General features: G+C 44.5%; 1 protein-coding gene across 5 annotated transcripts in view; it reads right to left on the bottom strand.

Annotated features, from left to right (window-relative positions):
* Positions 1–12,190, bottom strand: part of TNRC6C (trinucleotide repeat containing adaptor 6C) — a 948,409-nt gene that overhangs the window by 254,463 nt on the left and 681,756 nt on the right. The gene's annotated exons all lie outside the window — the stretch shown is intronic.

The raw sequence follows: 12,190 nt of genomic DNA, 5'->3' as shown, positions 1-12,190 counted from the left end.
ATACGACAACTTCAGTAAGGAAAAGGCACTTACCGTTGAAGCTCCAGTAGTAGAAGTAGTAGCAGCAGCAGCAGCAGCATTTCATTGCAACAAACTTTAGTAAGGATGTGAGAGCGCTGGACTCTTCAGCACAGTGCAAAAACTCACACCACCATACATGCAGTGCCTCCCCTAATTACCAAATCTTCGCTGACTCCCACCACCTGGTTTTCCACCTGCCTCTGCCCTGCATAACATGTCCGTTTTAATATGGTTAAGCAGATAGTGGATAAAAGTAAACATAACATGCAAACAATGAAATCAAATATGTATGGTAAGATTTATTTAGGATTAGGATGTAGGAGCGGCTTCTGGTGAGGCTGCGTGTTTTTACTTTTATTTGTTTTAGTGCGGTTTATTGGTTAGAGTGTTTCTCCCTGCGCTTTTAATTTTAATTGCCCTTGTGTGCTCCCTACCTGCTACGAGCCTCGGTACACGCCCCATTCCACAGTGGCTGCATGCAGTTTGTGTGGCGGGCGTACATGTGGCTTCTTTGCCCTGCATCTGGGGGACTCACTTCCAGGGCTGGAGGGGGCAGTTCAGGTTTGCCGCTCTCCCCCATTTAGACCATATGCCTCTGTGGACGCGCAGCCTAAGGCAAGCTCGTCTGCGCCCGTCTGCACCTGGACGTTGCCAGCCAGCAGACATGCTGCCGGTTATACTTGGGGTAGACAATTCTACTCTTGTGGAGACCTTCAGGCTATCAGGAAACTGATCAGCCTCTGCAACCACCCTCCATGTAATTTGCCGGAGGGCTAGTTCTGCTGCATAACACGCGGCTTTAATTCCTGGGCTATCACATCCTCCCCTTTTGCCCCCTCCTCCTCCAGGCATACTATCAAACGCCTTAGCCTTAGTTGCCGTTCCTTAGCAAAGCATGTCGCAGAGGTGCATGACCTGCTGCAGGACGAACCTCCTCACGTCCTCTTTTTAACAGAGACCTGGCTTTCAGCTTACATGGTGGCTGAGCCAGGTTTAGCACTTCCCCATGGCTTCAGCATTGCGACGCTCAACAGAGAGGGTGGAGGTGTTGGAGTTATTTTTAAATCTTGCTACACCTGCACCGTCTCAGAATGGTTTTCGCCCTGGTCACAGCACGGAGTCTCTTCTAGCTGTGAGCGAACATCTGAGGGCAGCCTTAGATGCCGGACGCACTTCGGCGCTGATTTTATTAGATCTCAGCGCTGTGTTCAACACAGTATCCAGATCTTGCTACAACTGTTGGAGGAGGCTGGAATCGAGGGCTCGGCCCTGGGATGGTTTAACTCTGTTGCAGGAGTCTGGAATCGAGGGCTCGGCCCTGGGATGGTTTAACTCTTTTCTTGCGGAGAGAACCTTCCAGGTGGCCCCCCCCACCCTTTTGCCTCACAGATACATACTGGGAAACAAGCGGTTCCCAAGGGCTCAGCGATGAGCCCTACGCTATTCAATCTGTATGTCCAACCATTGGCGGCTGTGGCCAGGAGCGGAGGACTAACAACAGTATTGTATGCTGATTATACTGAGTTGTTAGTAGCACTCTCCCGACGACTCCATGCAGGATGCCCTAAAGTTCCGGAGCTTGCAGCTATCGTGGAGTGGATGTCTGCTAACTGCCTCCAGCTTAACGACAACAAATCTGAGGTTTTGCTGGTCGAGAAAGATTTTGAGCTGTGGAGCGAGCGCTGATGGCCGCCGTCCCTGGGATGTTCATCGGCCCCCAAACAGGTGGTCAAAAATCTGGGTGTATGGGTAGACTCTGCCCTCAGTTTCCAGGTCCAAACCAAAAAAGTTGCGGGGACCTGCTTTGGACTCCTGCTTGGGTTCCAACCATTGCTAGGTTTCTTTAATACTTCCACTCAAGTCATCATCCTGGCCACCATCATGTCTAGGTTAGACTATGCTAGCTCTCTTTACCAGGGGGTTAACAAGGCTGAAATTCTACGACTGCAGAGGGTTCAAAATGTGGCTGCTAGAACTTTCCTTGGCCTTCCAAGGACTTGTTCTAGGACTAACGGCATCCGCAGACTCCATTGGTTGCTGGTGGCTAGGCACGGCAAGTTGAAGTCCCTCTGCATTGCCTTCAAAATTATGAATCTCCTCCCCAAGGATTCTGGCAAATCTGCTCTTACCCTATACACCTATTCACCAACCGCGATCTATGGGCCAGCATCTGGCGGTTGTCCCTTGGATGACGAAGGTGCGAGCAGGAGGATGTTCATTCCGCACTTTGGCCGCTAAACCTTGGAACGCTCTCCCGGTCCACATACGCAGTTTGGACAACTACTTGGCATTTCGCAAGGCCATTAAAACTCACTTTTTCCCGCTGACTTAGGATCTGCCCTCTCAATCTCTCTGCCAGTCAGCGCTGGGGCAGCTATGCGCTATATAAAACCCTGCAACGCAACATACCATAACTTAAGTCCAGTGGTAGCTGACGTTTACTCATCAAAGTTCACATATCTGGATCTCGTCTCTATGCCATCCCCAAACAATTATAAATCTCCCTTTTTGCTGCTGGGTGCCCAGAAGGTCACAGAGGTGACAAAGGGTCAGAAAATGCCCATGTGGCCACTTATGAGAGATGGAAATTCCAGTGACCAGTATCCACTGCACAAATACATGTTTTAGGCCTTCTCATGAGATATTAATCCTTTTCCATGCTTGCCTGCGTATTGAGCAATTTCTTGTTTCACACAAACACAACTTCTGTATGGATTGCTTCTTCAGGGTATTTCTGTGATCAAATTATTTACTAGTTCGCCAACACTGAAAGGACTTCCTCTGCCAATCTCCCCTCAAGATTTTCTAACAAGACTGGATTCTCTTTTGCAAGGAGATCTACATGCCAGGAAGGCACATTTAACATTTCTCAGGCTCACTCTAATGAGGTAGGAATTCAGTCCCAGGGTTTCAATCTGAGGGTTATTACCAGTCTTTTGGAGACTACTGCAATCCTTGCTTTACAAGATCCCACTGCTAATAATGGGCTGTATCACCTTTTAGGTACAGAACCTCTGCCTTTTTCCCCGGGAGACAAAATAATCCATTATCCTGCTTTCACATAGCCATGTACTCAAAATTGGCTTTCACTATTTGTACTCAACAATTATTCCCAACTCTAAACAGTCTGGTAAATTACGACACATATAAACGCACATACACAAAATCTGTGCTGAAAACAATAACTTATTTGATATGTCAATTTATAAAAGTGGAAAATAGTATCTTACACGAAAATTAGAGAAGCCATCACTAGTAACTGCTTACTACATGCGGAAAGTGGACATCCAAAAGCCCTAAAAAAGGAGAATCTAATATAGGGAACTACTCAAGAGCTCAGAGGAACTGCTCAGAGCCCGGAGGAATTGCTCCGAAGTAGTAGACGGAGGAAGAAGCAAGAAAATGGTGAGCCACTTCAAATTGAGGGGCTATCCGAAAAGGCTGCAAAGAATACCCTGGATAAAGGTTGATCAAAAATGTTCATGAGAACTAACTGGATCTAAAGGAAATCTGTAAGCCATAGGCAGATTCATTATGGAAATTAGCACATCTCATTTTGAAATAAATAACATACTAAGAAGTTGTTTAGGAATGCTACTGATGTATGAACATATACAGCAGTATATTTTATCTCATCCACAAGCACCACCTAGAAACGTAGCAACCCTTGCCGAAATGTTAATGACAAGTCATCTGGAGCCAGAAAAGGAAAAAAAGACATGTTACACATTGCATAATGGAAAAGAAAGTCATGGAGCATATTATGTGAGAGAGTGACTATGGGATGTGTGTACTGGAAAGCACATGTAAGGAAAAACTATGTGGGCAGTACTACAAAGTCAAATTAAGATTTCTATAACATACACCAGCTATAAAAGAACAAAGATGTGAGCTATCCCAAATCTAAGAATTTCTTGGGAAATATGCTGGTTATACAGTTTACTTGAAGTACTATCAAATTAGAGACATCTGAAAATGCCTAAGAGGTGGTAACCATGAATTCCAATTACAAAAAAGAGAGTAGAATGAACTCTCACAGAGTTAGAGTTCCTTGCAGTCTTATTCATGAGCTCATAAGATGTTGTAATGCAAGAAACTACCCATCTTTCTAAAGTCCATTTTGAAACCGGACCTCCTTCAATAATTGTACCAAAAGCAACTAACAGTTGATCTGATTTGCGTAAGTCTTTGTGGTCTCTAAATAGAACAAGACATTGCATTACATCTAAAGATAGTAATGATCTTGAGACTACCATCCTATGTCTTTGCCCTATGGATGGGTTCAACAGGAAGGCGCATTAAGCCTGTTCGATTGCCACTACGGTGCTACATTTGGAGCTGGAGGGTCTAAAAAGTCCCTTCATAAACTTAATTATTTGTTGGGAAAATAATAAGTTGTTTAGTTTCCTTAAATATGTAGAACTTGCAGATAGAAGTACCTTAATAGAAGTAACAGATGGCTAATACTTTGGTAGGCCTAGAAAATACAGCACGAATTGGCACATAGCCTGCTAAACAAATGGTTTGCTACGTCATAGATGCTTCTAGATACTAGCATGTTAAACATGTACTATCCTTGCTATGCTGGATACCTTTATTAAAGACAGACAGATTACTCTTAAAGTCCTGTGATGGTCATGGCCACTCCATTGTGTCCATCCAGAAATGACTTATCATTCCACGCTCATTGAGATCGTTTGCAATACTGCTTCAAATTTCTCCTTTTAAAAAGGTGCATATCGCGAGCAATGTATTCTATTCATTCCTCCTACTTTTTCCAAATCCCCAGCTTTGAGATTCAAAACTATTGCATCCAATGACATTTTCAAGATTTATCTATTTGTGGGCACTGTTTAATTTAAGAAAGTGCAGCTCACTGGCAGGTTTGCTTTTACCCTAATGCCATGAAACCTCCTGGTATATGAATGTTTCAAAAAAGCTGCATAACATCTACAATAAATTGACAGTACTGATTATACAGTGCTTCCGGAATACCAATAAAGCCTACCTTCCCAAAACATTTATGAATTCAGAAGACAAGATAACAAGCCTTCTCTTACTGCAATCCTAGGATCTGGACTCCCTTACCACCCAGATACAAATCAAGATTCTCATCTCTCTTCACGCAACATCTCATGAATGTGTAACCTTTCCTCTAAAAAAAACTCTGATGGGTAATTCTTCTTGCACAGTTTGCATTGCTTCCCTTAGTCTCTCCTCAGACAGAAATGCCAGAGTCACAAATTATACTCACTTTCCTTTTTTATTTATTTCTCAAGCATACCTCACAAAGAACAGATTCAGTTCAGAGAGCAGCACAAGTGTAACTCAAACATGGCCAAAAGGTACACATGGAAGCAGCAGTATCAAACAGCAGTTACATAACCCTTCAACACACATGTTTTAGTGGAAGTTAAATGTTTTGAAAGTTTGTTTAAACTCTACATGATCACTGGTTAGTCTAGTACCAGTGGCAAAAAAGGTCACCTGAACTAAATAGGGCCTATCCCCAATTTTGTCTTAATCTCAGACTAGGACCTGGCTGATTACGCTCATCTGAAAGTATTTTGATATTCTCAATTTTCTTTCAAATCTTTACCCAGGACGTCAGTAATGACTAAATCCTATTAATTAACATTTTTTTAATCTTAACAGGCTTCAGATTACAAATTATTTTCATATGGACTGCCTAGTTAGAAAAATGTAACCAGACTAATGCACATGCTTTACTGAGGCATATACAATTTAAAAAGTAATGGAGATAAAGCTGATCAATATGGACTGTCCAATACTGAAACACAGAGAGCAAGATTACATGAGACAATCTTACATCTTTCATCACTCCATAAACTTCCGCAGTTTGATCTTTAAAATGGCAGTGACGGGTCAAAAGCAGCTGACATGACAGACAATATTAGTGCCCTCATAAGGCATCCATTGATCTCAATTTTACCTTTAGCAACAACAAATACAATGGTTGCATCAATACGACGGACAGGTCGAACTTCTGATTGACCTCCATCTAAGAAACATTTGTAGTCGTTCGATCAACATTTGCTCGAGCAATTTAGCTACATAGGTTAGATAAGACACTATCCCAAACTGAGAAAGGTCATGTAGGTTAGCAATTTGTACTTTTAAGGGAAACCATTACAGTTTTTACATTTAATTTTTTGAATCACTCCTGTTTATGGATTTCTTCACTATGTTTTTCAAGAAATCTGCAACTAATGAGCCCAACCGGTCTTCTGAAGAGAAGCACGATGTTAAATTTTCTGTACAAATGGAATATCTATATCTCCTATTTACCACTAGATAAGCAAGCTTTAAGTTGGAAACGTTTTCCTTATTCAATTTACTTTTCTGTACCACTTCTGATGTTTTAGTACCTGCTCTTTGGGAGTAAACCAATCAAAGTTTATATTCAGCTTTTGATCTATAGTTCCTTGCTAGTATCAGACTATCCAGAGCCAATTACAGCAAGTGATGGTCTACCGTCTGTAAACAAAGTGCAGGAGAATGTAAGGCAATGTCAATTGTTTTTCAAGATTCAGCATCTTACCATTTGATTCCTTTCTGGCATTATGTGCACTGTAATAAACACATTAATTAAAATAGAAGGACATGGTCTTCCAACAAGCCTTTGTGGTGGTGTTGAATGTTGTTTTGGGACAACTAATTCTAAACTAAATTATCAACTAATGGTTAGACACACCCTGTGACATAGTGGTGTTCCCTCCTGCTCGGTACATCATTCAGATTGCATCATATGCCCAGAGGTTGTGTTGCAAGTCAATGCAATGTCTACATATTACTTAGATGTTGGTGCTATTGAATACAGAACCATGCTGTGAGCATGGCATCTCTCTATCCTATGGTAAGGATGAAAAAACACTCCCTCCCCCCGCCCCCATGCCTTTACGTTGGGAAACAGAACAGTTAAGCTATCTGGGCATCATGGTCACGCATACCGCTCAGAAACGGAAGCAATGCAATACAGGCCGAGTGACAGAGGTATTGATCCAGTCGGTCACCTTCTGGTACGCCCTCCCTTTGTCCCTTATGAGCTGGGTAGCGGTAGCCAAAATGGTGTTTCTGCCTCGATGCCTTTATGCCCTTAAGCATTCACTGGACACGCTCCTACGGTCAGTATTTAAAAGAATGAATGCCCTGCTAATAAAATTGTTATGGGTGGACGGCAGAAACAAAGTGAGCAGAGAGGTACTGCCACAGGAAGGAGGAGGGTTGGCGGATCCCAATTTGGAACTCTATTACTTCGCATCCCAGCTCCAACATTCAGCGCACTGGCAGACTGGGGATAACGGGGAGAAAGAACTCCTGATGGATAACACAAGGGAAAACACCTTGCCCCAGTTATTACATGGAGGGGGGAATGTTCAGGGAGGGATTAGTTACTTACCTGTAATCCTAGTTCTCTTCTAAGGGTATCCTCATCAAAGTCATAAGGATTAGAATATTCCCGCCCATGCGCGGGACCCCGGAAACATTATATTATGTGTGCCCCACACACATATATATATATATATATATATATATATATATATATATATATATATATATATATATATATATATATATATATATATATAAGCAATTGCAGCCTATTAAACACCAGAGCTGAATTATGCTGTAAAGAATTTCCATAAACCATGAACAAACATGCATTATAAACATGAGAGACAACAACAGTATTGTTTCAGAACTGTTTTAATGCTCAGAAAACAGTGGAAAGTCTCATGAAACACTGAAAGCATAGGAAGCTCCCAGGCTGCATTGCAAAACTACAGTTTAAAAAGACTGAAAAGCTAACCTGCATCAACATGCAGTAAACTGACACTCTGCCTTTAAGGCACCCATGACCCCCAGCTTCCCATCATGCCTCAGGGGTGACAGTTAGGTCAGTTATTTGCGGGGACTGAAAAAAAACCATGAAACATTTAGGTTAACCATATCTCCAACTTAAAATAATCCTTTGCCCGGGGAGGCGGGAGGGTTGCTTATGACTGATGAGGATACCCCTGGAAGAGAACTAGGATTACAGGTAAGTAACTAATCCTTCTCTTCCAGGGGATCCTCATCAATAGTCATAAGCATTAGAATAGAATAGCGAGCCTCACCTCATCTCCCTGCGGGCAAAGGAGTAATGATAAACAGTAATATTATTTCTAAGCCTAGAAAAACTAAGCTTGTACAGGCCGCAGGCTACCCAAATAGATTCCTCAAAGAGGCTTGTCCTACTTGAGTATCAGCCCTGGAATCAGATTCAAGACAATAATGCCTTGTAAAGGTATGAACTGATCTCCAGGTTTTCAGCCTTGCAAATCTCAGACATAGGGACATCGTGTAAGAAAGCTACTGTGGCCGCTTTCCCCCTAGTAGAGTGTGCTTTAGGTGACAACATTAATTGCTTGTCCGCCAGCAGATAAGCCAACTTAATACAGGAAACAATCCATCTGGAGATGGATCTCTTGGCAGCTGGAAAGCCTGTTCTCATTGAACCATAGTTGACAAAGAGCTGATCCGTCTTCCTAATACTTTTGGTATTTTCCAAATAAAACTTAAGCACTCTCTTAAGATCTAAAGAGTGCAGAGACCGCTCAGCCGGGGTCGTAGAGTTTGGAAAATAAGATGGAAGAGAAATGGACTGGACTGATTAATATGAAAATCAGAGACCACTTTAGGTAAAAAGGATGGATGTGCTCTTAAGACTACTCTGTTGTGGTGGAAAACAGTGTAGGGTTCTTTTGTAAACAGCGCTTGTATCTCAGTTACTCTTCGCGCTGATGTAATTGCCTCCAAGAACGCAACCTTCCAAGAGAGGTGTTGTAACGAGGCCTTGTGGATGGGCTCAAAAGGAGGCCCCATCAACTTGGATAGAACCAGGTTCAACTCCCAAGGAGGAGAAGGATTTCGCACAGGGGGATAGACTTTCTTCAACCCCTGAAGGAAATCCTTGACCACTGGAACTTGAAAGAAAGAAATTTGGCTTGGTGATTTCCTATACGCTACAATGGCTGACAGATGTACTCTATTGGAAGCATACTTCAACCCAGATGTTGCTAAGGAAAGGAGGTAAGGTAGAACAACCTCCTCCTACCCCGTAGTAGGGTCAAGAGGACGCTCCCTGCACCACATATAAAACCTCTTCCACTTGAACGCATAAGACGCTCTTGTGGAAGGCCTCTTAGCTTCTTTTAAAATGTGCATACATTCAGGAGGCAGGTTCAGATGTCCGTACTGCAAGACTTCAGGAGCCATGCTGTCAGGTTCAGTGACGGAAGGTTGGGATGCAGAATCCTCCCGTTCATCTTGCTCAACAAGTCTGGCCTGCAAGGTAGCCGTTTGTGTGGACACGCAGACAAATGAAGAAGGTCTGGGTACAGACATTGCTGTGGCCAGTCCGGAGCTATTAGAATCATCTCCATGTTCGACCTGAGGAGCTTGGAAACCACCTTTGGGATCAGCGATAGGGGAGGAAATGCGTAAGCAAATGTCTCTGACCAATCCATCAAGAGAGCATTCCCCTGCGTCCCTGGCCGGTGGAATCTGGACGCGAAGGCGTGGCATTTTTTGTTTTCGTCGTCTGCAAACAAGTCTAGTCGGACGACCCCAACAACGAAAAAGCTAGTCTACCACCTCGTCGTTTAACACCCAGTCTGGCTGATCTCCGAAGTGCCTGCTGAGTGCGTCCGCCTTGATGTTTAACTCTCCTGGAAGGTGCACTGCTACCACTGTGAGATTTCGAGCGAGAAGCCAGTGCCAGATCGCCTGTGATTCCAGGGAGAGAGGGCGTGACCTTGTGCCTCCTTGTTTGTTCAGATAGAACATGGTGGTTGTATTGTCTGTCTGAACCAGGACAGAGTTGGTCTTGATCGCTGGAAGAAAAGCTTTGAGCGCAAGATGCACCGCTCGGAGCTCCAGCATATTGATATGATAGGTCTGCTCCTGCGCCGACCCCGACCTCGAATCTGAAGGCACCCCATGTGTGCCCCCCAGCCTTGTAGAGAAGCGTCTGTCACTATTGACTGCGTTGGGAGAGGTTGGTGAAAAAGCACTCCCACCAGAACTTTCTGCGGTCGAGTCCACCATTTGATGGAAGTCTTCGCAGCTTGGGGCAGACTGATCCGGTCCTCCCAAAGCCCTGTCGCTTGGTTCCATTGGTCTTCCAGAGCCTGCTGTAAAGGACGCATTCTTAACCTGGCATTCGGTATGAGAAAGATGCAGGACGCCATGGAACCTAGCAGGGAGGCAACCTGTCAGACTGTTGGGTTTCTCGACTCGGGCAGAACTCTGCATTTCTGCCGCATAGAAAAAAGTCTCTCCTCCGAAGGAAACGCTTTTCCCAATTTTGTGTCCAGAACAGAGCCTAGGTAGTGGATGGACTGTGTTGGCCGCTGGACTGACTTCTCCTAGTTGACGTGGAGCCCGAGTTTGTGTAACTGGCGCAGGCAAAGCTGGAAATCGTTCGCTACCTGTACAGGAGATGGACCTTTTATGAGCCAGTCGTTTAGGTACGGATAGATGAAGTCCTTTTTTGTGAAGGAAAGCTGCCACCACTGCCATGCATTTGGTGATGACTTGTGGTGCGGACATGAGCCCGAAGGGCAGCACTGTGTACTGGTAATAATTGTTGCTGTCCACAAACCTCAAGTACTTTCGGTGACGCAGTGCAATCGGGATGTGAAAGTATGCATCTTGCAGATCCACCGAACACATCCAATCCTAGACTTGCAGATGTGGACATATTTGGTGAAGAGCTAGCATGCGGAACTTTTCTTTGACTATGACCTTGTTTAGAAGACGAAGGTCTAGGATGGGTCTGAACTTGTCCTCCTGATCTCTTTTGGGAACAAGAAAATATCTGGAGTAGACTCCTTTTCCCCTTTGAGAGGGAGGTACTTCTTCTATGGCTCTTTTTTGCAGAAGAATTTTCACCTCTCTACGGAGCAGTTCCAACTGGTGGGGAAGAGATTTCTTCAGAGGAATGTTCTTTGGGAGCGCACGGAAACGTAGCGTGTATCCATTGCGCAGTATATTCAGCACCCAACGATCTTTTGTGATGCTGACCCACTCTGCCAGATGTTGTGAAGCACTTCCTCCCACTGGAGTGGGTAACGGCGCCAAAGGAAGCCACTGCTTAGACTTTTCCTACCCTCGTTGTGTTAGAGGACTGCTGGTGACCTCCTCTACTTCTGCCCGATTTGCCTCCTCGAAATTGGGACTTGCCTTGACTCTTGTTTTGATACCACTGAGGGGTTTGAACCCTCTTTTGAGCCCCTTTGCCCTGGTTGGTTTTAAAGCGGCGCTTGAACTCCTTTTTCTTCTCTAGACCGACTGCTTTCACAGTGTCCAGCTCGGTCTTCATTCGGCTCATCTCCTCGTCCGCGTGTTCCCCGAAGAGAGAAGAACCAGAAAAAAGAAGGTTTGAGATGCGTTGTTGTGCATCGGGCTTGAGGCCTGTGAGGCGCAGCCAAGAAGACCTCCTGGCACAAACTCCTTGAGAATAAGAATGAGCCGCCAGCATTGCGCCGTCCGCCGCTGTGCTAATTATTTGATTAGACACTAGGCAGCCTTCCGTCAGCGTTTCCTCAAAGTCCTTCTGGTCATCTTTTGGTAGTTTGGACTTGAAACGATCCATGGAATCCCATAGGGCTCCATCATATCTACCTAATAGAGCGGCCGCACTGGAGATCTTTAGAGAAGAAGAGGCAGAATTGCATACTTTTCGACCCCACGAGTCCTGTGATTTGCTGTCTTTGTCTGGTGGCACTGAGGAAGAGTCAGACACTGCATGTGTCTTCGGAGCCGCTGCTACAATCACAGAGTCTGCTGGAGGGTCAGTCTTCACAAAGACTGGGTCGGAGTCAGCTGGCTTGTATTTTTATTGTATGCGAGCCGGCACCGCCTTAATAGTCGCTGGAGTTAGAAAAACGCCATTAACAGGATCCATAATACCCGGAACCAAGGGTAGTAATGGACGTGAAACAGATTTTTGATGCAACGTTTCAAAAATCACTGTCGTTGCCACTTGGGGGACAGACATTTCAATGTTCAGTTTCTTAGCCCCTCTCTGCAAGACATCTAAATACGTGTTGATGTCGTCCACTGGAGAAACTCTGGAGATAGGACTATCTGTAAGTGTGGGAGA

The sequence above is a fragment of the Lissotriton vulgaris genome, chromosome 7 (assembly GCF_964263255.1).
Source record: "Lissotriton vulgaris chromosome 7, aLisVul1.2, whole genome shotgun sequence".
NCBI lineage: Eukaryota > Metazoa > Chordata > Amphibia > Caudata > Salamandridae > Lissotriton > Lissotriton vulgaris.
The sequence above is the reverse complement of the archived record's forward strand: the minus strand, read 5'-3'. Positions and strand labels throughout refer to the sequence as shown.